The sequence below is a fragment of the Solanum pennellii genome, chromosome 10 (assembly GCF_001406875.1).
Source record: "Solanum pennellii chromosome 10, SPENNV200".
Lineage (NCBI taxonomy): Eukaryota > Viridiplantae > Streptophyta > Magnoliopsida > Solanales > Solanaceae > Solanum > Solanum pennellii.
In genome coordinates, this window is record NC_028646.1 from 69,295,293 (window position 1) to 69,322,106 (window position 26,814).

The 26,814-nt window shown below is 34.1% G+C and overlaps 1 long non-coding RNA gene across 1 annotated transcript in view; it reads left to right on the top strand.

Moving 5' to 3' along the window:
- LOC114074397 overlaps nt 1-24,561 on the top strand; it is a 36,459-nt gene extending 11,898 nt beyond the window's left edge. The window contains exons 2-5 of the long non-coding RNA XR_003574794.1: nt 2,996-3,060; nt 10,387-10,514; nt 11,952-12,013; nt 24,324-24,561. This is a non-coding gene — a long non-coding RNA (uncharacterized LOC114074397). The remainder of the gene's footprint in view (nt 1-2,995; nt 3,061-10,386; nt 10,515-11,951; nt 12,014-24,323) is intronic.
- The last annotated feature ends 2,253 nt before the right edge of the window (nt 24,562-26,814 follow it).

The window sequence follows — 26,814 nt, forward strand, 5'->3', positions numbered from 1 at the left end:
ATTGCGTTTGGAAAATCATAGTGTTTTTACGTGAGTATAAGTCATAGGAACTGATATTTACTTATTCAACTAAGGTTTAATAGGTTAATTAAATAAATCAATTAACTAATTACTAAAAATCCCCTCCTAGTTTGACTAGAAATCGGAAAACACAACACTTAGTCAAATCTGAAATGTTTCCTAAGATTTTCATTTTTCCCCTTTAAATTAATAAATTACATGGAAAATTTAATTATTTAAGGGACCTAGGGTAATTAAAAGAGTACTCCTAGGTCATTGGAATCATAACTAACCCTTTTGGATCATCCTTGGTTAAGTACTAGGATGTTTCTTGAGTTATACTAGGTTAGTCTAAGAATTTCGATTTGACCCCATTAATTTAATTAATTAAATTGATAATTTAATTAATAAAGTTACCTAGGGTAATTACTAAAGTACCGTAAGTATTTATAACCATAACTAACCATTTGGGCCATCCTAGGTTATGTGATAGGTTGTCTTTTTCTTGTCTTACCCGAAATATAGAAATTGCTTTGTGATTTCGGTTTTGCCCTTTTAATGTAATTAATTATTCTTATAAAATAATTAATTAAGTAGTCTTGGGTAATTACTAAAGTATACCTATCTTGTTAGGACTATAACAAACCCTTTGGACAATCCTAGGTTAGGTACTAGGTTGTCTCTTTAACTAGTTACTAGGTTAGTGTTCACAAGGTTTGGTCTTAGGTTGTCGGGTGCACTAGTTGGTCGATTTCGGTTAGTACTAGGTTACTTAGTTATTTAGGGAAGTAGTTTAGAGTCTAGAATTAGTTATAGAGCTAGTCCACACATGGGTGAACCCATGTGCACGCCTGCACCCCTAACTACCCTAACCAAATTCGGTTAGGGTTGTCCCCTCTTGGCCGTTTCTCCCCATGTGCTTGCACATGGGTTGCTTGTAAATTCCTAACTAACTATTATTGATGTACTATTTGGAATATTTACTTATTGTCCCAAGGATCCTCACTATGTCCTTGGGCACTGCTTAATCTAAATGATCATTTTAATTGATCATGTGCCATGGTATCTAGGCTTGACATTTGGATGCCTCATACCCAAAGTGTTGATATAGTTGATATGGTTGAATACTTAGCTTAGGGTATTACTTGCAGGTACATTTCATGGACAAGCTTATTAATGTTAGGAAATTGGCTAACACCCCTTTAAGCAAATATTTTCTACTATGCCCAATAATTTTCTTATTTGGGTATTATATTGAAACTGACTAATACCCCTTAGTAAATTTTCAATGCTATGCCCAATATTTCTCAATATTGGGCATTGGAATGCCTATGTATCTCAAATACGCATTCTTAAAGACCTGTTGGGCTCTTCACTAGAAATCTAATTTTCCAGAATATTACATTATCCCCCCTCCCTTAGGAACATTCGTCCCCGTATGACACTACACATCATTTTACACAAAGAGGGTGATTTTCGAAAGTTACTTTAACATGCTTAAACATTTATCTTTTGTGAATATCTGATTCACTCTTATTTGGATGATGCACAACATTCAAGCTTACCTGAAACTTCACATTTTAGATTGGGGAACTTACTTCTCAATCACACCTAACTTAATGCACATCACAACTCATGCAACACAAAAAATATGTCTATGCTATACAAAAATAGCATCATGAATTCAAACATGACTTCATTTTAGCTCATATAGTGCAATTATTAAAGCATATGATTAGCGACTTACAACACCAAATCGACCAATGCACTAAAACGTAGAGTTTCTTACACAAAAACCAGACCTAGGAAGAGTACACCTAACTTTAAGAACTTAACAAATGAGGGTAGCAGGATCTCGTATCGGCCTCGGCCTCCAACGTTGCTCCCTCAAAAAGGTGGTTCCTCCATACACCCTTACAGTGGATACCTCTTGTTCCTCAACCGTTTCACTTGGTGCTCTAAAATTTCAACGGGAACCTCTTCGTAAGAAAGGTTATCATCGACTCCTAGAACCTTAGATATCATCTTGTTGGCCTTAATATTTGAACCTAATGATGCCCAACTTAATTTCAAAGGGACTTTCCACTATGCCATCTATTTTTCTACATACTCCTTCGGCCCTAACACTGTCTCCTATGGGAGTACTTACTAGAAATGGTTCATGTAATATCTCAGGAAGTAACTCAAATTTACTAGACACTAAAGGAGTAACAAAATACAAGGTAGATCCTTGATCTAATAATGCATAAACAGGAAAGGAAAAAGACAAGCAACTTATCGGTATCCATATCCGCGGACTTCTCTTTTTCCTCTCTTCCTTTCAACAGATAGAACCGGTTTCTCTTGGGGGTTTGACTGTTGCATTAAGATTCGGAAGAGGCTAAGCATCTGTTCTTTCCTGATTTCTTACATGTGGGCAGTCCCTGACTATATGCCCACTCTTGTTGCACCCATAGGAGGCATTATTACCTAGCAAACACTCACCTCCATGCGAACGACCACACTTATCACACGAATTGCTATCTCGTTGGGAATTTCTAATGTTGCCCTCGTTGGCATTTAAACTCAAGTCTCCATTTAAACCATGTAGCCATAATGGGAATTGACGGGTCATACTTTTTAGATGATCACGTAGGATAGTATTTGCGAAACATGAGGTAATACATTGTATCATCACTTAGTCTCAAAGTGATGGTTGTCGGTTAGAGAATCTTCTGTAGAAACTATATTACTCTCATATATAATTAAATTTGAGTTTATTATTGTTATATCTTTAATGAACTAAGACTTACACTGTTTTATCAGTTTTACATATATATATGTTGCATCATCCTTATTGCTTTATATTGAGTTGTTATCTTATGAGTTGATTAGAGCCAAGGTAAGATCATCCTTAGTCCATTTAAAGCAATATAATTGTGTTTATCTTAACAACTCCTATACTCGTACATTCAATATTCTGATGTCAATTCGCCTCCATCATTTTATGATGCAGACGCAGGTAACCATGATCAACACACATCACATCATTGATCGAGGTTAACAGTTCACAGTCATTAGGTGAGCCTCCTTGCATTTTGGAGGACATCTTTTTATTTTCTTTTTTCTATCTTAGTTATTAGGATGTTGTGTGGTTGGTCCCAACATCCATCTCACTCAATTTAGAGGCTTCATACAAGATGTAGTAGTCTAATTATGGAGTCTCCTTTACTTTATATTTCATATGTTCAAGTTTTATGATTTGAATGCAATTTTTGGCAAAGACAGTTATCTAAGTATTTTGATGAGAATGTTTTCAATTCTTAATTTGAGATGAGAAAGTCTTCCTCTGAATTGAGTAAGCCAGGTCAGGGGTTCTCTTGGTGGCCAGTAATGGTCATCGAGTGTTGGCCACATCCAGGGTGTAGGCTGCGGGCGTGACATTCATATTCTCATCAACCTTCAAAGATTCCTTCTCAACAACCTCACTTCTCCATAAGGCCTTTATTGATGCGACCTCCTTTGTTCTAAACTTGCAAACCTAACAATCAAGAATGTTAATAGGAATCTTCTTATAAGATAGGATTCCCTCGAAACTATTATTCTTGGTAGGAATGATAAGAGAAGGATCACTCAAACATTTCTTTGAATAAAGATGTGAAATACGGGATGAACTACATCTAACTCTAACGGTATCTCAAAGTCATACATTACTAAAACACTTAGATATCCTCTAAGTAACAATGTATCGGGACTTAATTTTTATTTTTTATCAGATATGATAATGCCCTTCATAGGTGAAACCATCATATATACCTAATCACCAATGTGAAACACCAAATTACTTTATCTAACATATTTATAAGATTTATGTTTTTTATCAAATATCACAATGCCCTTCATAGGTGAAACCTTCATATATACCTAATCACCAATGCAAACACCAAATCTCTTTATCTAACATATTTATAGGATTTATGATGGCTCTATGTTATTTTTAATCTCTTAGAATATTTTTACCTACTTCATGGATGGTCCTAAAAACTCAACTTTATCAACCTTAAACCAGCCAATAGGAGATCTACACCTTCATCCATAAAGATCCTCATAAGGAGCCCTTTGAATACTGCATTAATAGTTGTTATTGTGTATTAACTCAATAAGAGGCAATTGGTCATCCCAATTCCCTTTGAAGTGCTACACAAATGCTCTCAATATATCCTCTTAGGTCGGAATATTGCTCTCATAAGGATGAAAAGTTGTATCAAGGTTAACATTTGAACCCAATTTTTTAAAAAATACTTCCGAAATTGAGAGGTAACTTAGAACCTCTATCCAAAGATGATGGATAAGGAAACTCCATGAATTCAAACTATCACATGAGTGTGCGTGAAAGGACCCAAAACCGAATGGCCTCACATACCTTGATAGAGATCATCCCCGACGAAATCCATGCAATGATCTTGGCGTTCTTGGACGATTCTTGGTCTTCCCCTTTTTTTCTCTTTTTCTCCCAATCCCTAAGGGTTCTAATTTTTTGAAACTTATTTGGGACTTGTTTTACCCCTAATATAACCTTTAAACGAATTAGGAAACACTAGGGTTGAAGGACAACATTTCCCTTACTAAAATCCAGTGTTGACTTTCATTAGTCAAATAGCCGAACTTCTGAAAGTCATATATCCCTCATACGAACTGGGAATTTCGCAAAATTGGTGTTGTTGGAAATGTATTCCCAAGATCTTTCCATACATATGAATAACTCATCGAAACTTTTCATGAGCTGGAAGTTATGACCGTTTGAAAATCGCCAAAACTCACTATTGAAATCTTTAAATTTTTTAGATTTTTTTCTTACTCTAAAAATTGATTATTCTTGTTTTTCTTAGCTTGACCTTAGTTAATTCAAGTTACGAGATGTTACAATATCTCCCCCTTGGGAACATTTATCACATCCCAAGACCACACCCTAGAAATTTAGGGTACAATCTCGGATTGTAACCGGCGTACTCGACCTCTCGGAGGTCTTATACAAGCCCTTTCATATCATTCATCGCATAAACATAGTGAAAAGTGGTGCGGAATTAAAACTTTTTACAAAACATAATATAGTTTTCAAAATCTCTTTCATATAAAAGTAATAGAAAATACTAAGTCTCAATCACATCATCTTAAGACACAACAATACTTCCGACATGGACCATACTTCAATATACGAATAAAGAAGTACTTAGTCTATTACAATACTTTGAATGAAAACATAAAAGACATATATGACCTCGAGTCAAGTGAGGACATACTTCAACTTCTCTTGAATAACCTTCTAAGTCCAAGTCTTCACTTCTCAAAGCTCCTTACCTACCGTGAACGATATAGATAGATAAAAGCATCGAGTTAGTACAACCACATGGACTAAGTATGGCTTTATGCATAAAAATCATGAAAACGGACTTTTATTGGAAATATGCATCTTTTCATTTTTAAATCATATTTTAATCATAATAACATCATTAATGAATTTATAAACACATAAGATAATAATTAATTAACAATATCAAATTTAGGCATCACTTTCTAGTAAGTTCAATTCACTTTACTGTGAATTGACTGCACTGTTTCAATTACTTACTAACCCCTTTAATAACCAACTTCTAGCATGTAATTTATCCACTTAAAGTCATCCTAAGATTAAGTTAAGTCACACAAAGAAAGACCGCCCATACACCCTCTCTAGATGTGCATAAACGATCCATAGGATTACTTATAATGAGTCACATACACACTTCAAGACATCAAACATATCAGCATATAAACACTATGACATTTCCTGATCAAAGGCTATCAAAAGACTTACTTAAGTAGGTGAAGAAGATAATGTACATGATTGACCTCTTCAAGACTACCTAAATCATCCTTATGACTTCCTAAATTTGTATCATGCCCACATAATCAACATCTTCCCTAATTAGAGTCATTCTTAAGACTCATCTAGGTAAGATACAAAGTGACCATTACTATGCCCCCTTCACACCTTAACTAGAAAACCCTTAACTACTATAGATATGTACTTATTCCTTTTACATAATCCATAACGTAAGTCATTAGTTCATTAAGACTCGTACATCACATAAAGGACAGTAAAATAATGGTCTTAGACAAGACCTAGGAACTCCACATAACACCTTCAAAGTCTATTGTGCAATCTCTAGATAGAGTCCCATACAATCACCTAAACTCCATAAACCCCTCTAATGCTAATAGGTATTCCATATGATGATTAAAGGCAATAACCAACATAGACCATTATAGCTAGACATGAAATCCGGAGTTCTATCCTTCTCCGATGAGGTTGTTGTACTTGCCAATGGTAGAACTTAGACACATCCCATGTAGGCACATGGTTAAGGAATATGAAGGCCATGCTTTGTAATCTAGTCTCATACTTAACTAGAACTACTTTCCCTTACAATACTCACTCGGTGCTAGCCTTCTTTCTCATAAAGAATTTCCTACATTATGTTCACATAAAAGGGTTCCATAACAAGTTCATAACCCAATCACATTTACCCTACAAAGGAAGGTCCACTAGGGCTACCTCCCAATGGTGACAAGAAGCTCATTATGACTTTCCTAAGGATTAATATTATGTCGTTCCAGCCAACTGACCTTAAGTCCATCATTCCTTTAATTAGAAGGATACCATTACGGCTTACGCTTGAACAAACTTAACCTTACCCTTAAGTCAAGATTTTCACATAATAGACTCTCATATCATCATTTAAGGTAACATATCATTCATATATTCAAGACTAAGAGTTCTAACACCCTAAATCAAGACATCACATACTGATAATCATATATACATCAATCAAGGTACACAAGTCAACCAAGACAAGATACCACATACTTCACTTTTAAATAATAATGCAAGTAATCCTAGAAAAACCTAGAAACAATCTAATATCTTCAAGTCATCCTATATATCTTCATAACATCATAAATGAACTCCACATAGACTCACAAATCCACATAGGAATAAACAAGACTTAGCCCTAACACTATACTCATAATGTCAAAGTCATAGTCTAAAATGATCACTTAAGGAAACATAAGTAGAAGAACACACATATGACTTCACATGTACAAATATAATGTCATGTTTCACATAATAAACTACCCAAATAGTCACATTGCTTTAAGTAGTTGCCAATAAGGCCATGCTCATCATATTGCATAAAGTAACATCGACAAGGCCACGTCAATTGCAACTAAAACACATAACACCACCACAATAAATGGACCATACAAATCCCAATAGAATCGAAGTTTAATTAATATCAAATTAAAGAATAGGCCAGCATACCTTCATACCATCTTCCACACTTCAATTCAATGCCAAATCAACCAATTCAACATCACAAGGCCATTACCCATGGCCATGAACAATAATTCAAAGCAATAACCATAAAACTAAATAAATCTATATCTATTAAATCTAGGTTTAACAATCTAATATCAATTATATATCAATTGAATACAATTCTTATATCATTAGAAAGCCCGTAAGAAACTACATAACAATTCAACAATATTAGCTTAATATCAAGTAACTCAACAAGTAGTCATAACTAGGGTTCATCAATTTACATGGTTTCATAGGTAATTTAGATTTAAATCATAATTACAATATCAATTATATCGTAATTCAAAATTTAGAAATCATTTATGAAAGAACCCATGGTAGAATTTCGAAATTGGACAATTGACTTTAGAAAACTTTGAAAAATATTTTGAGAGTTGGGCTCCTTCCAACTTGATTCAATTCAGCCAATTTGTTTTATGTGCATTAAACTCTTCAAGTTCTTGATGAAAAGTTGTGAAATTCTTGGGGTTGACTTGTAATTGATCTGTAGTAGTTTTGATTCATGTTCCTAGATTGTTTTCGAGTCTAAACTATTGGGTAATGAGTTATTCAGGGATCCTGAGGGTTTGGGGTGGCAACAATGGGTGTTTTGAATATTTAAAGATGAGAAATGGAGAACTAAAGTCGCAGGTCCCATCAAACACCCCTTGGGGCGCTGGGCCTACCAGAGCTCCTCAGAGAAGCTTGTGTTTGACAACACTTGCATGTCGCGCCTCTCAGAGCACCCCTTACAAAGGTTTGCACTGAAGTACATTGCGCCAAGACCCCCTGGAGACCCCGTTCTTCCCCTATCTTTTTGTACTAGCTCCTAAATGAAGTACCTTTCATTCTAGTTGATTCTAACATTGTAAAGTGCATCTAAACATCATGAAATCATCCCTAAACATAAGATCATGATCAAGGAATCAATAATTCAATTTAAGGGAAACTAATATCAAAGTCAAAGAATTTAAGAGTAAAGTTTATAAGTTAAGAAGCAAGTCGAAGTGAGTTATTAAATTTTTCAAAGACTCTCAAACAATCACTTTAACTTAGTTTTAACGCTCATGTTACAAGTTGAGCAAAGAAAAAACAGTTGAGTTAAATTCTTAAAAGCTATAAGGTGACTAAGTATTCCATAATATTTAAATTTCAAGTTAAGTAAAGAGAAAGAGTTGAGTTCATTTCTAAAAGGCTATAAGGGAACTCCGTATTACCTAAAGGATTTTTACAAATGTTTAACATTTAAGTTAAAAAGGAAACTAAGAGTTCCAAAATAATTTTAAACAAAAAGGGGATCATTTATTCCTAAAGAAAATTTTTAAAGCTAAAAGGTTCAGTAAATTATCTCAACCCAAAGGAAGGAAGTTTTACTAAAAATATGAGCTAAAGTATATTTTTGGAGTAGTATTGAGCACCGATGTGGGGATGAGAGTTCATATAACAAGGCCAATGGAATCACTATATCATAATTTATCACTAGTTCATAGCTTAAGATAAGAGACTTAGGTCAAATTTGTAATCTAGATCAATTACTCAAGAACTAGCATAATTGGACTACAATTAATTATAATCTATCAGTAATTTATAAAATAACATCATCTAGTAGTAATTCAACCAATAACAAAGTCAATTGAACCAACATTACACAATTCATATTAAGATCACAACCTAGGGTTAAGGGGAATAGGTTATGTTCTACAAAGTAGACCAATACATCAAGATAATACATGTTAATTTATCCATAATATCCAAAAAAAAGTCATAAAAAAATAATTCACAAGATCAATTTCGAAATTGGAGAAGACCCACTTGAATTTCATACTTTTGAAACCAATTTGATGGAACCCTTTGGGGAAAAAAGTCCCAAAGGTGAAAGAAATCTCATACCTTAATGTTTGATGAATATTGAAGGATAAACCTTTGTGATTTAAGCCCTATAACCCACCTTTACCTTGTCTCCTATGGAGTTTCTCAACTTGAGAGAGAAAGAAGAGAGAAGGAAGAGAGATTCGGGTTTGTGAATTATGAGACCTTAGTTTAGACTAATTAGCTTAGGGGCTTTATATAGGTTTTTATTTAAATTAACTAGACCTACCCTAACAACTAATTAACCTCCTTAATAAGACAACTAATTAAATGAATTAAATCAAAACATGCAGCAAAAACTCAGACCTCAGAGACGGAACCCCGTCCACGACCTTTGTGTCGATCGACGGACAAAGGACCAACCGTCCTGTTGGTCCGTCCGTAAGTAAGAGGCTGTGAAAAACAGGCTCTTCTTGAATTTGAATATGTTTTCAATGATGGTGGCCATCAACGCCCCTTTGATTGACACACGCCTCGTCGATTACACTCGTCTGTGCACACTGCCTTTTGGCAACTTCTTGCCAAAATGCAAGAGTCCTGCTCAAGGGCCCTTGGTTGGTCCTTCGGGCGTCATGCCTGGACATTTCGACCTTAAACTAACTTTAATTCGTGTTAGAGACCCTTGCACCAATTTTCAACATTTTCTGACTCCTAAAAGCTAGTCAAATAGGCTTAGGCATCCTAGTACCTCATTGAACTATTTTTCGGACGCCATGGACGTTCTTTAACATTTTTGTTTCTAAGCCTATGAAATGAATTATATACATTAAAATAGTCCTTAAAATAGTGTCTAAAACTTTTTACATCAAGGTTAGTCTCTAGAACATGTCTTAGATTTTCGAAGTGTTACACTAGAGATAAAAATACATTGGCTCACCCTTCACACTTAGAAAGAAAATCATATTCAGTAAAATAACAATCTGAATATGCTCGGCAGTCTGTTACTATTTCTAGTCTTTCTTACTTTTTTATTGTGCCATCAAGGTATTGTTCCCCTTTTCTTCAGCCAATCAATCTCCACTTTATGTAAAATTTCTTCACATTTCTAGGTTTAGCGTCATATTGTCTTCTTATTACTTCTTCAATAAATGCAACTAACTATCAAATTTTTAATTTTATGTAATTCATCTTGGAAGAAATGGTGTCACAACCATTCCTCATCGTTCTCTATACAATCTTCATGTTATCCACATGTGCCCTGGTGTCAAAGACCAGATTTGATGTTTATGGATCATTTCCCAGAGTTTTTGCCAAACAAATTAAGGTAAATGATTTTGTTTCTCTTGTTGTGTTAACTTTCATTCCTCTGTAATATTCCATCAGTCATGAACTTTACTGAAAAATACTGTAACACCCCGTATTCTACGTATACTAGTTCTATTTATATGACACTTATGTATTACCTTGCAGTATAGTTATGAACTTGGTTTTCTATGCGACAAGTGACAATAGAATAAATTTGAAGTAAACTGTCCATAGATTTTGGTGCGACACAATTAAGTAGACGTCGATGGAAGTATTTACAATTGAGATCATAAGGTTGTATTTGAGTGTAGAGTTGAAATTGACATAATGTAAATAAATTTTAAGTAAAGCTAAAGGTATTAAGATCTAGAAATGGAATAAAATATTGAGGTGCTTGCTTGACTTCACTAAGCTAGTAGGTGACAAGTAGGCGCATCACCTACTTTGGCTTATTGACCAGCAAGAGGACCAAGTAGGTACATCACCTACGAAGACTCTTTTGACCATTTTATTGGGCCATGTACACCATCTATATGTGTCCCAAATTGAATAGAAAAATAAGGGGTAAATGGACAGCCAAGGCCCGATCTTTCAGATCCCACAAGAAATAATTTGAATGGAAAATTAGGTGCATCATCTACTTAAAAGTGTGGCATATTTAATGACACGTTGCTGCAAATGAAGTACAAGAAAGGTTGAAAAAGTGAAATCTGATGCAAATATCTCATTTTCTAGTTATTACAAATTTTAAGCTCTCAAGTTCATAAGTTTCTCTCTCTAGAGACGAAAAAACCACCAAATTTTCCCACTAGGGTTCTTACTATTTTTCACCTTATTTCTTCTAAAGCAGACAGAAGTTCACCTTATACCCGCTATTGATTCAAGTATATTGGACAGTTCTTCAAAGGAAGTGAATTATTGATAGTTATATGTGTTGGCGGCCAAGGTTCTTCCACTCTCTTCCAAAGCTTAAGAGAAGGTTACAAAAATAGTAATTGAAGGAGCATAACATATTTAGATATCCAAGGTAAGGGCATTGCCACAACATTTAATTATTAGTTTATTTGAGAATTTCAGACTTACGTTTTTATTGCAACTCGTGGGATGGTGATTTAAAACCATAAATTCAAGTATTTTTACTATCTTTTAGTGTTGAGGACTACTATTGTATTGATTTACTTATTTGAGGTCATGGAGGTACTTAGAAAATGAATGTGAAAACCTGTAGGGGGCAGATTTATAAACTATGGTGATTCATTATTAAATAAATATTTTTGTAAACATACTGCCCGTTCCATGGGAAGGTTGTTTCGTGTAAATAACTATAACAGATAAAATATGTAAAAGAAAACAATCAATTTGAAAGACTATGGGTTGACTGCTGTTTTGATGAGTTGAAATATCCCGACTTTATCGGTAAGCTGCTAATATTAGCATAAATAATTGGTTGTTATAGATGAATACAATGACGTTAAAGGAAAGGTTGACACTGTGTAAGCTATACGAATTGGAATTCAGGTATGTAAGTCTATTCAATTTCCTATTTCTTTGGCATGAATCTAAATCATCCATTACAAAAAGTAAGCTTTCTAAGTGCCCTTGGTAGTGAGTGATCCATATTTACAATTGCTACTCTCTAGAGTATTAAAGTGATAATTCTAATATGCGTTTGTTATTTAATGTACGTGTTTACTCTACATCATGCAATGTCTAAACTTTTTTAATCATCAAAATAACCTTGAAACATATTTCCATTGTATAAATAAGAGTAATCTTAGATTATACATTGTACATATGCTTATATGTTTGATATACGATCTGCCCATATTGTTGCCAACTTGCTTAAATTGTCTATTCCATCGTATATGTAATGTTTTCACATCTTCTTGCGTTCCCTTTATTGGTTATTACTCCCATTGTTTTTTGTTGTAATGTTACATCACAAGATGCCTACTTGCTCTACTGTACATTTTATATTTACTTACTTGGAATATATATAAGTCCTTAAGTTGAATCTTTTCATGTTCCTCCTTGGTTCCACATTCATGAACACCTTGTATTTGATATTAGTTAGTGTGTATAATATTGAATTCATGTATCTTGCCTGAATTTTAAATATTTTCACTTGATGTGCTTCAATTTTAGATGTAAAATTACTTTCCCAATCATATAAGCTCCTATGTATTACATTGGTGTCACATTTGCTTCACAGGTCATTGATATTATCATAAGTCCATATTCATATGTCTTCTACTATTGGTCCATAGTTCAAAATCTCAAAAATGGTTATGACCACTAAAATAACAACCCAAATGAGTTATTATCAACAAAAGAACAATCTCAAAACGTTTATGATTATCCAAAGAACAACCTCAAAAGATTATGGGCATCAAAACAACGATCTCAAAGATTAAAGAATCTAAGTGAATAGATATGCATAATTATGGATCAAAGCCCAGGGGAAAATTCCTAGCATGGGTCGATCCCAGTTTGTATAGAAGGGTGGCAGTTCATGGGCAAAAACCTAGAATTGGCCGATTGGTATAAGAGAATGACATCTCAGGGGCGAAAGCCTAGGATGGGTTGATCCTAATTTGTGGAATTATGAGAACATAATGCCAGGGTTTAAATAGCCTAACATGGTTCATCCTGTCCTTCCACTTATCAGCTAGTCATTTGTATCATATGTGTTATAAAAATTATAATGCACAGTAAAGTAAAGAAAAGATTGTAACATACATGATTGTAGAAGTTTAAGCAAATGTTGTCTCTAATCCTTATCTATTGGTATTTAATTGGTTTCACTTAACCTATCATTTTACTTAACGTTGTGTTATGCCTTACATATTTAGTACATTCTTTCGTACTAATGTTTCTCATTGGGATGCTGCATTTCATGTTGTAGGTACACATACTCAACTATTAAATCTCCCCAATAGAAGCACATGATACTCAAGGGTTGTTTGTTAGCTCAAGGTTTAATAGGGGCTTTGCCGAGTCTTTATTCTACGTATTTCATAGTGGTACATTCATTGATCTCATTAAAGGCTTTATAGAAATGGTAAAGTTATCATATGTATTCATATTTTCACTTGTCACATGTATCGATTCATCTAGTTAACATATCAGCATAGTAGTAATTTATCTTCTCATCATAGGTGACTCATAAAGCACGTATTCATATAGTACTTGTCTGCCTCACCTAGAGTTAGGGTGTGACAAAAGTGGTATCAGAAAAATTCGTCTTCTGGAGTCTATGAATCCATGTCTAGTAGAGCCTTACTTATGAATGTGTTGCGCGCCACATTTATAATTAGGGGATTTCATGAACATTTAAGAAATGTTATCTTCCTTCATAATCTAGGTCATGCCATAGAGGGAAATTAAGAAGTCAATTTCCAGTTACACTTGATCATGATACTGATATTATACTTACGATTGTTAAGGTTTACACTAGCTAAAATGTGAACATGCAACTTACAAAAATGGATCTGATGTGATCAAAATTTAGACTACATTGAGCTTTTTTTATTCTCTTGTTCTACTCCACAAGGTATGTACAGGTTTTTATATTATATGAATTTTAAGTTGCATTTTTACCATTTGAATCATGGTTGTTTAATTAAGAAAGATATAGTATGGTCATCCATATGCTTAAAAGGTATGTGCTACCTTGTTACATACATGAGATGTAGTATTTCTAAGCACATCTTCTTAGGAGGATGTATGCAACTCTTGAGCTCTACATTTCCTCCATATTTATAGGATCTATTCCTATAGAAGAAACTTGCTATTAGTCTATGATATATGTAGAATTTGCAGTATTACACATGATCTCGAAATTAATATCGTTGAACCTGTTTTTTTTTCCGGAAAAAGACAGTGGCACAGTCAGATAGGTGGATGTATCTGTGCAATATTGTTAAAGATACCCCTTGTAATGACCGGGGAGCACCCCATGGAAGTTACCAGCGTACTCGACCTCACGATGGTCTTGTACAAGACTCTTAGCATACCTTCATCTCATAAACATAAAATATTGGAAAATTTAATACTTTCCATAGCATAACATAATGCTGAGCTTAACCTCATTTAAAAGCCATATTTGCATAGTTAATAATCTATGTCTCATTTTTCCTTCTTAGACGGTACAACAACAGAGTAGAATAGGGACACAACCATTAACAAAAAAATAATGAAATCTATACTATTATATAAACTTAAATGACATCTTGACGTGGCGATCCTTGATCGTAAGGACCCTCTTAAACTTGGGTAATATCTTTCCAATCTCTTCACTCTAAGAAACCTCTAGCCATCACCACCTACACTTTTTGTTAAAAGATGAAGAAGAATGGTATTAATACAAGAATGCACTAATTATGATAACCATGAAAAACATGCTTTTAAAAGGGACATCTTGTTAGAAACCATGCATCATGACTTTTTAGGAAAACATCATGAACATTTATACAATCGGTACAACACAGACTACATACTTTATCATATACATAGAAACCATTCATAATAACACATAAAGCTATTCATCACATTTTGACGCACCTTTAATACATACAACGCATTACCTTCCTTTTTACCTAAACTCTTTTCCTTAACAAACCCTTAAGAAATACTTGGTACAATGTATCACCTTAAGGTCATCCAAGATGTACTTCCATATAGCCTTCGTGAATAAAACCACATGCATATTCACAAAGTCATAAGCATATTATAGAACATGACCTTCACATAAGAACCATCACCTAAGACAACCCCCAAGTCACACTAATGCAATATATAGGTAGAATCCCATAATACTACTTATACCATGTGTTCCCAAGAACCCACCCTAGAGTAGGCATATCATATTCATCAAATCATAACATCTTCATTTAATATTAGAAATAAGACCAACATACTTAATTATATCATATAGGAAATCATTCATTTACTACACATTTATTCATAACTCATTTAGTTCACATAATAGGTAACCCATCTTCACAACCCCTTCAAAAGCTTACTTGTGCAATATATACATGGAGTACCATAACCACACATACACAAAGTAAACCCATTTAGAGGCCATAAGTGTAATTCACATGGATAATCATAGCTCATGTCTTGACATAGTCAAAGTCAGACATAACATTCATTCATACTAATCATACATAAACATGAGTCTTCATTTCATATGAGGCTCCAATCCTATCCTTTCTTTATGTCACCTGGTGCAATGCATCAGTAGGGTCAATAGTCCTACTTGTACTAGTATATATCTCAAGGAGTTACGATTAGAGTTCATATTATTATCTTACTCTTGTTTTTAACATTTGGGAGACATAGCCATAACCCTCAAATACAATGTGAGCTACATGGAACCCGGTGACCTACTCCCACACCAAAAAGAAAGTGTAATACTTTTCAAGGTAGGACATTCATACATAATAGCTATTCTAGTGGATCTACTAAGCTAGTAATGGAACAAGGAGATTGCTACTAGAAACTTTGACTAGCTAACATGTAGATTTCAATCCCATGAGACAAAATCTATGTCGGGAACCCGGACTTGCTAACGTGAATATCGTCTTGTGGGAAGCCAGACTTACTAAGTGTAAAGCCTCTACACTAATTTTTCATGTTCACCTAGTGCTAAGATCAAACTCCCTTTTTAAACATCTTTAAGACTTTAATTGACATTAGTTCATTAAGTAGTCTTTAGGGACTTAGTTCCATTATATGTCATATAGCTCAAAGGTTACTAGGATGAGAATGTCCTTTCATCATGGAACCTACATTATGCGAGAATTTCCTTTCACATAATCATATCATATTCATACTATTGTCTAGTTTAGAGTACAATTGAGTAACAATTTTCAAGCGCCTTATTTTCACTAGATTATCATAAACTTTATTCATTCATACATTCGTCTGTGTGTTTACCTATGCGAGAAAAACTTTTACATAACCACCTTTGGACAAAACATGTTCATACTTCACTAGTCATATACTTTTGATGCATACGAATACATAAAGGTGAATATGAGAATTATCCTTTCAATTAACAACATAAACATATCATACTCATAATTATGCATAAAATGTGTGTGTTCATATTAGTCATCATGATCACATAAGAGCAACAATCTAGTTGTTGAGGAAACCATACTCCAAGGACCACAACACATATACAATATCCCTCAATTCATGAACAACTCACATAAAGAGAATATAGGGATTATAGACCACACACTCACACTATATCCTAGGAGACAAGAACATATTCCACATTTAAATAGAAGACTCCTAACATGCAAGGATCACATATTCACAGACGGTTCATATGGGTAGGGGTCAATCCAAAATATTCCTTGACATATTCAATCATGTAGATCACTCCTTATCCTAACACAAATATTCACATTCTAGTTTACATCATCAACACACCTAGGCCATGATACTAGCATTGAGGACTTCACACATAACCTTCATATTCATGATGATCATAATATCAATTCAATATATGCCACTGACATCAAGGACATGATCACAACATGTATAGACAGACAAGAATGTAAATACTGCCACAATAAGTGGACCACACCACACAACATCTATTCTAATACTAAACACAAGGAAATTAGGTCAACTCACAAATACTCCAAGCCATGATCATCATAGAAAAATCCTTAGAAATTCATAATCAATTGATGTAGATAAGCAATAATGCATAACAATTTATCATAAACTAAGCATAATGTAATTGATGTATAATCAAGATTAGAAGACCCACTTTATAGGCTAAATTGTTAAATTGCGGAGAGCATTGGTTCTTTCATAAATTCTATGAATTATTATCATAAAACCATTGATTAATCATAAATAATTTAATGTCTTTGAAAACCATTTTGATAGTGAACCCATGTTTAGATTGAAAGTTAGGAATTTCGTTCATAGAAAGTCTTTAGAAAATCATTGATAGAACTCCTTAGATGAATGATTAATAAATGATCAAGGGTTACCATACCTTAATACAAGAGAAGACCACTAAAACTTTGAGAAGAAACCACTTGGAATCCATCCCCTAGCTTGATCTTGAGCTTTGTCTCCAATGTAAGTTTTGAAATAGAAGACTTTTGGAGAGAATATAGGGTCTTTAGGTGGGTTAGTTAGAATTGTTAGTTTAGGGTTCATTAAGCCTATATAGGTGCTCAAATACCATATTAAACGACCTATATTAACCCCCACTTAATAACTAACCCAACTTCTAACTTCTAACTGTAAAACAAAACTGTCAAACTGGAAGCATCCACATTTGGTCATCCAAGGACCGTCTATTGATCCGAGGTCCGTGGTTTGGTCTCCTAAGTCATTATTGTGCTTCACCATATCAGGTATAACTTTTCACTTTAAGATTGGAATATGGAAAACTCGACAGCGAAAGAAAGAGAACTTCGAGACCTTTAATTGGGTAGGTAGTGGCCCACCTAATCCATTTTTAGCTATGAGATATGACCATTTGAAGTTGACTCTAAACTAAAAACTAAACCACTAAGAACTATTTTTAAGGCACCATTTTGGAGGCTTAGTTCTATGTGATTTTAAGAGCTTAGCTTAGGGTCTTACTAGCTTTTAAAGATTAATAATCAAATATATAACAAACCCCTAATCCCTTAATAAATCAATTAACTTAACTCCTAACCACAAACCTAAAACTAAAGGCTGGACATTGGCAACACATACAGTTACCACCTACGGATCGTAGTTAGTTTGACGCCTCGTGCTGCATGGCCGTGGTTCTTTACTGAGGGTGGTGAATGGAGGGCTTTGTTGGGAGACTAAGTCTCAACCTAGGATCCCCTTCCATGACCCATCATCCACTTGACGTCCCGTCAAGGTTGGTCTCGAAGGCATGCTGTCTTTTGATATCTTTTTGCCAAATTTTTGGGTCCTCCTCAAGGACCTCTTGGGTGGTCCTTGGGGGATCGTACCGAAATGTTTGGACCCTAAACATGTCCATATTTGTTTAAGGGTTACTTATAAAATATTTAATCCTCAAATAACAATTAAAGATCAACTACAAAACCCTTACAACTCACTAGTTCACTTTCACTATTATTCGGAAGTCATGGTCGTCTTTTGATGTTTGATATCAAATCTATTAAAACAAAAATTAAAATATGTTTCCTACATTATTAAAAAATTATTAACTCATTTAAAACATGTGAGGCTCCAGTTTACCCTAGTTCAATTTTGAGGATCGTTACACCCCTAATTAGCTAAAATGGCCTAAATTCTCACCATATATCATCCCGATTATGTTAATATTTGGCTTTTATATGGTATATGCCAGCAACCCCGAATAAGTACTAATAAAATTTGTATTCTTTCATGGCTATAAAACATAGGGATTAGTGTGCCAATTTCTATAAATGATATATGTATGGTAGTTCCTATTATGATCTATGTTTTGGTGATGGAGGATTAGTATGTGACTAAAGGGTAAGGTTAAGAAAAGAAAACAAGTTGATTGGTTTGACCTAGGTTGTGACTCGTCATCTTGTGCATAGTGGGATCTAGTACATAAAGATACTATTTTTGACTAAGGTACTTGTTAGATAGGAAGCATGTGGAATGAACCTTGAATTACATGGCCGAATACGTACGCATAGCTTCTCACTATAGATGGGATATGTCGAATTCAGGATTATGGGAATATGAGAATGTTATAGAGGAGGGAGATAGGTGATTATGAAAGAGAGGTTGCTAAGTGTGTGAGGCAATAAAAAGATATCAACTCTTCAATCCTAATGATTTATAATGGTGCACCCCGAAACGACATTGTGCACCTTTGTTTGACATATACGTCATTTTCGTATTGATTCAAGTCTTGATATTTGGAACTGATATCAACAAGAAAAAGCGGACTAGAAAGGTTACCTAGATAGAAGATACATGGACCTAGTTCATCTACATTATTAGTACAAAATAGAAGTAGAGCATTATTCACATGTATAGAGCTCATACATTTCATTTAATATTTTTATGTAGTATTTCGTCAGTCATAGTCCAGTTAAGGGAGAGGAAAAATTGATCATATGTTATTTATTATTTTTTTCGTATCTTGTATGGGAAAATAGTCGGAGCACCCTCACTTGTTTAAAAAATCTATTAGTTTAGCCAGACTTATCTAGTTAAGCCCATAGGTGATAAGTCTAAGATTATATGAATCATGATATAATTTTGTATTTACTTGACATTTATGTGTTAATAGAGTTAATGTTTTATGGTACGTTCAAGCTTCAGTATTTTCTAATATGGCCTTCAAAAGACACCAGACATAGAGGGTGATGTGACACAAGCTAGTAATAATGATAAAGTTGACCTCAGCCTCCTACTTCATAGTATGAACTATATATTGAGGATTTTCTTTTCTATATTAACTTTAATATTTATATTGACCTATATGGAAGCCAATTCCCTATAGTAGAACACCTATAAGAATACTTAGGAGATTAAAGAGAGTGGATCGGGAAATCAATGTATATGTTTTGAAGTAGATGAGGAATACTAGCAAAAGTATTCCATCAGTTACTTAAATATTAAGACAGTGTGTTTGCTCTTATTATGATAGAGTGGTTTTATAGAATATCTCTTAGTTTCCAAAGATTGTTTGTTATATAATTATACATGTTACATGTTTGATAATTATCTATCTGTATGTCATTTTTATTATGTATTACCTTCTCATAGGTTACCTAATTCCATTGAATACTTCCATGTAAGTGTTTTCCGCTTCGGAGTACCCTTATTTATTTTTATATGTTTTCGTAGGACCTTTTCCCTATATATTAATTATTGCAATCGCTACTTTTCTCATTTCACTTTTTCATATAGTGTGAGTACTGCAAGATAATTGTTCATGTCACGTGTTCATATATTGTGGGTACTCCAAGATAATTGTTCAAACGACCACTTCTATATATTTTACATGCCTCGTAGACTACATGCTTAAGCATTACAGGACTTATAATTTTACTTCCCATGTGTTATGTTCTCACTTGCTCATATTTCATATGTCTATTCATTGACATGTTAGTCAAACTATCCATGCGATATAACTCACTTGCTCAATGTGGTTTGTATTATGTAGATAATTTTCTTTTATGTAGACACATGTCTTATACTCTACTCGCTTACATATTATATTTCATAGCTTTAGTACTTATGCATCATATGATCATCTAGTCCATTTCCTTCATTCCTTATAGTTCATTCTCTTGCACGCTACCTTAGTTCATATGCGCACGTACACCACATATTTCTATAGCTTAATGCCCATATATTATGTTTTCCCTTTTTATGCTAGTCTTATTTTGTGTCATACTCAGTGTGACTTATTTATCTGTATTATAATTGACTTGAGTTTTGAAAATTTTGGAAAAATGTTTCCTTGTATCATGATGTAGTGATGACTTTGACCAGAAAAAGTTGGGCATTTATGTAAATTCTATCACAATAATAGATAAATAACTTAGCATAATGCCAAATTCGAAGGTGCAACATAAAAAATTAGTTTATATTAACATTTATGCATTCTTATAAGACTCGCCTCTGAAAAGCGTTAAGAGATAAAAAGAGAAGGGAAAGTAGTGCCCCGATTGGTTAGGCCTGTGATTTTATGTGTCTGTTCTATATACAATGCTTTTGGGAGATACTATAGTTATTCTCTATTGTTAAGGCCTTTAAGCTAAGCACAAAATGTGTAACCTCCATTGATGTATTGTGGAAGCAATATAATATAACATAAGATACTTGGAATAGAATATTGTAGAGATCCTAAATACCCCCTCCCTCATTCTAAACATACACATAAGGATCTGAGATCATGTGGTCCCGTTATCTGATCATAAATCCTACTAGCATTTGTTTATTTGATATGTCATTTGCATGTATTGTGTTTAGGTATATAGAAATCCTTTTTTTTATGAGTTATAATTGTGATTATTTAGTGAATTACATGGTCAAGAAAGGGGTTTAATTTGTCATATTATTATTTTATGAACCATATCTATTGAGACATAATGCTAGAATCGTCTATACGTGTTTTAGGTTAGTCTATGAATTTTTGATAGTCTTATTTATAATGGGAACTCTCGCAAATATCCAAATGAAATTCAAAGGTTAACCAAGCGAGCAACTTCATTGTTACACTCCAAAAAGTCAAGACCTAACATAGATCCTAACATGGGTGTCAAAAGGTTTAGATTCTATTTATGACCTAAAATAATTTTTTGAAGTCATCCTAGATGTTTTAGAGACAAGACGTCAAAGAACGTCTAGGACGTCCAAAAACTAGCCTAATTGAACTAGTTGGTGTCGCTATGTTTGGGGATGGTTTTTGAGGGTCAAATGTAGTCTAAAACTTGTAAAAGACTTTGGTTAGGTATAGAATAGTATAGAGTGTCTAAACATCAAATAACTACGCCCCAAGGACCACCCAAAGGGTCATGGAGAAGACCCCATCATGGGTGGGCAGGCTGCCAAAGCAGCCTGCAAAAGTCAAGAATCAGTGGGCTTCTTCGCGACGTGCAGCCCGCACGCACCTCACTGTCCCAAAATTTATTTTTGGGAAATAAAGCGTATGTTGGCCCTGGGACGCGGAGCCACTTCCCAGATTCGGTAAAATTATACTTTTGACATTTTGACTTCACAAAAAGACCCATTTAAGTGAGGGGTGTTTTGGGTAATTAGGGGGTGATCATATATAGCCTAAGGGTCATTTTAAGTCATTATTCACTCATCCATTCTCAAAAACTCATCCATTCTCAAAACAAAACTCAAAAGCTCTCACCATTCTCTATTTTCTCTCTCCCCAATTCCTCCATTGAAGAAGGAAGAAAGCTTCAAGAAGAAGGTCAATTTCTCTAGAATTTCACTTCAACTTCGTGGATGACTCTTCATTAAGGTATGAGTTTTTCATTCTTGGAATTCCTTTCCCCGAGAGGTCCTCTAAAAGTTGATTTTCTAATTACCCAATTCAATGGTGTTTTCCAATTCTAATGGGTTTTCTTCTAAACTTCAAATTAATGATAAATTGTGATTTTGTATGACTAATTGAGTATAAATTGTTTATTAATTGATGTTAATTTATTAATTTTGATCATGTTCCCTTCCCAAATTCCCCAAATCTTGGATCTTTGTCATGAATTGATGGGAATTGAAGAACGATTTGATTATTTGACTTGTTTTTATCTATTCTAACTCATCTATTGATTGACTAGGGTAATGTATTGTTCCAATTGGATCAAATTCATTATGAACACTAATTCCCCTAAATCTAGGTTCTTACTTAACGTTAATTTAAATAGTGATGATGCAATTGACCTAGCTATTGTGTTAATTACTATAGTGTGATGGTACTACACCCTTTATTTGGTTGAATTAAATGGTTGATTTTAAGACCATGGATGATGGCTTGTGAAGGATATCTGGTAAGTCTTTATGATCCTAACCTTTACTTCAATTGTGATTACTTGTATTTAGTAATGAAGTTACATTGAAGTATACCTTATGAGAGATTGATAGGGTTGGTATGATGTTGAATTGAAATGTCTTCACTATGGTTTGTGAGTTGTGGGTTATGATGTAAATGTTATAAGGATGGTGACAACTTACCAATGTGCCTCATTATAATGTGACTATTAAAATGTGCCAACCTTACATGTATGAATTGTAATGAAAGGACAATACTCATGCGATTCTTATTGATTTATAATGATTATGATTATATAAGTGATAGACCCTATGACCTAACTAAGCTATAATAATTAATAAATTCATTAGAGATGTTTCAAAAGGGACTCTAGCTTAGCACCGACTGAACTTGTAGATGAGGGGTGGCGCCATCCCAAGGAGGGAATCATAGTCCTCACGGGATGTATAGCCTTATAGTCCAAAATAATAATAGAGTGATGTTTCCATGACAGCCTCCAAGCTCCATAAACAATGTTGCCACCATAGGAATACTAGCTAGTGGATCCCCCTGGATGCAATATTCATGTTTGGTACTAGTTTGGTCGGTATTCCACATTCCATTGTTGTAAGGTTTTACAACATCGGATTCCACACTTAGATCTTGTGGTCTATGACGGTTAAGACAAGTGTTCCCGAAAGTAAAATTAAATAGTGGAATATGCACTAACTAGAGTGACTTGAGAGGTTTGACTTAGCCTAGGTAGGGGTATGGGACTCTACCTATGTCTTGCACTAGTTTTCCTTGATGGAATCCTTAGGAGATTGTTCTTGTGTTCTTATAATGTATATCTATGAAGTTGTTGACTTTACATTTTGATGATCCTATATGATGTTACTTTAATTTATGAACATGCTATTTGTCTATATTGATAAATATAATTATGGTTATTATTGATGTTATGTTATGTTAAGTTAGGCATTTTTTGTGATCCTTTGTTTGGTTACTTGATTGAGTAAGGTTATGGGGCTTTGCTTGGTCATTACACTTGTAGGATAAATGGTGGATTATGAGTAAGGGTCTTGCTTGTATTATGATGTTTTGAACTCTTGTATATGTTGACTTGACTATTACTTGTTGATGTTGGTCTTGAGTTGAACATGGGTTTCACCTATGACTTGTGTGAGTATTGGCTTATATGGGTTCTTGATTGTGCATAAGGCTTTTCAAAGTAATTTAGCATGGTTTTGATCAAATATCCTCTTTAGCATTATTTCACTTGTTTAATGAGAATATACCCATATTTAGTACAATTGTGTACTAACACATGTTTGATGTTTACTGCAAAGGTAGGATCCAGCTGTTGATATTAGAGAAGGCTTTGAAAAGTACTTGGATTCTTATGTTCCAAGTTTGGTAGGTCCTTACTTTTCGAGGACGATGCTATTATGTACCTATGGGATGTTGTCTAGTCTTAAAGAAACTCCGCGCATTATCTTTCATTTTTATACTATAATTGTAAAGCCTATATGTGACTATAATTTTTTATGTAAGCGCTATGGACAAATTGTGATACTTAGATTGTTTAAAATGTGACAATGTTATAAACTTCTTATGATACTATCTTATACCATATATGTGCAATAAAAGTAGAAGACTATGTAATCTTCTTATATGAAGAGTCCGTGTATACTCGATATGAATATATTATGTGTATTTAAGGTATATGTAAACCTCAATGTAGAAGTACTTGAAAAGTTTGATATTATCCACATTTAAACCTATGAATTTAATGATGTATGCTAAGAGGCTAGTCTTAGTCCTCAAAGTGAACGACTACGCCAGTTATGTCTAGGGGGTGCTCCCTGGATGTCACACTCACCCATCATTCGAGGACGAATGATCATAACGGTGGAGTATTCTACGTGCAGTAGTTCTATTTATATGGCACTTTTAAATTGCATTTTGGCATATTTATGAACTCATGTATGAATTGTAATGAAAGGACAATACTCATGCAATTCTTATTGATCTATAATGATGATGATTATATAAGTGATAGACCCTATGACCTAACTAAGCTATAATAATTAATAAAGTCATTAAAGATGTTTCAAAAAGGAATCTATCTTAGCACCAACTAAACTTGTAGATGAGGGGTGGCGCAATCCCAGGGATGGAATCATAGTCCTCACGGGGTGGATAGCCTCATAGTCCAAAATAATAATAGAGTGATGTTTCCATGACAGCCTCCAAGCTCCATAAACTATGTTGCAACCATAGGAATACTAGCTAGTGGATCCACCTGGATGCAATGTTCATGTTTGGTACTACTTTGGCCGGTAGTCCACATTCCGTCGTTGTAAGGTTTTACAACATCGCATTCCACACTTAGATCTTGTGGTCTATGACGGTTAAGACAAGTGTTCCCAAAAGTAAAATGAAGTAGTGCACTATGCACCAACTAGGGTGACTTGAGAGGTTTGGCTTAGCCTAGGTAGGGGTATGGGACTCTACCTACACTACACCATTTTAGGTCTACGGCAACACTAAATCTGGACAACGCTTATAAAGTGTTGCCTAAAATAATTTTTGGACCACTTTTAAAGTGTAGCCAAAGATTTTGACTTTTAGCTACATTAATTTTAGCAACACATCTAAAGTGTACTCTGTAATGGGATAACCTACACTTTATAAGTGCTGTTATAGTTGGCAACAACTATTTACATGAATGGCCACACTTTTAAAGTGTGTTATTTTTATAATTGTAAATACAACACATTAAAAATGTGGCCTTAGTGCTTTCACCAAAATTTTATATTCCCTCCAACATTTTAACATTAAAATTTCATCTCCCTCCCATTTTTATTCGGCCAAAAAAAAGCATTAAAGAAAAATTAAAAAGAATAAAACATTAAAGAAATGAGAAAAGGCAACATTTCCTAAAACTTCAGCGGAAGCTTCCATTTTCAGCTGAAGAACACCATTTGCCTGAATTGAAGAAGGATCGAAGAACGGAAGAAATCAGTTTGTACTATGATTTTCGTCACATTTATATTAAACTTCAACTGAAGAACACCATTTTCAACTGAAAAATCGAAGAGCACGATTTTTCTGAACATGAACTGAAGAAGACGATTTTCCTCTCAGCTTCGTTGTTCAAGATTGGAGAGCTGAAGAAGACGATTTTCATCAAAGATTTAAGGGTAAACTGCTATTCCATCATATTTCCTTTTGAAAATTGAAAGAAAATGCTTCACAAATCAACTTGCCTCATGTCATAAAGCTTTAGGTTGTTGGAATAGAGTTTATCAGGTAAGAGATTTTACCTTCAAAAGTCTAAATTATAGCTTTAAGATTTTGATATGCTTCCGTGTCAGCCAAAAATTGATGTTAGGGTTTTTATGTTCTTGTGTTGTTGATACGAATTTTGTTGATTTTGGGAGTTTAGTTTATAGTTGTATTACGTATAAATGGGCAGATTATCTTTGATTCACTAGTTTTTGCTCTTGAATGTTGAATTTAGAAGCTGAATCTAAGTCGCCTTTATATGAAGAACTGAGTTGTAGCTAATTCATCTTTCTTCGAAGAACTAAATTGTTGAAGCTGGCGATACCTATGATATTTTGTCCCTAATATAGATTTCGTCAAGTGTAAGTAGCTACTCTACATGAATTTCAAAGTTTTTAATGTCTGTTTTAATGTCACTATTTTTTTTGTCTTCCTGAGTTCATAGTTTTACTCACCTTAAGCTTGGTCTGTTCCTTTGTTAACCAAATTGATTATGTCTTCTAGCTATTTGCTTGTAAAAATTTTCTTTTTTCAACTACATGCTTTGAAGTGT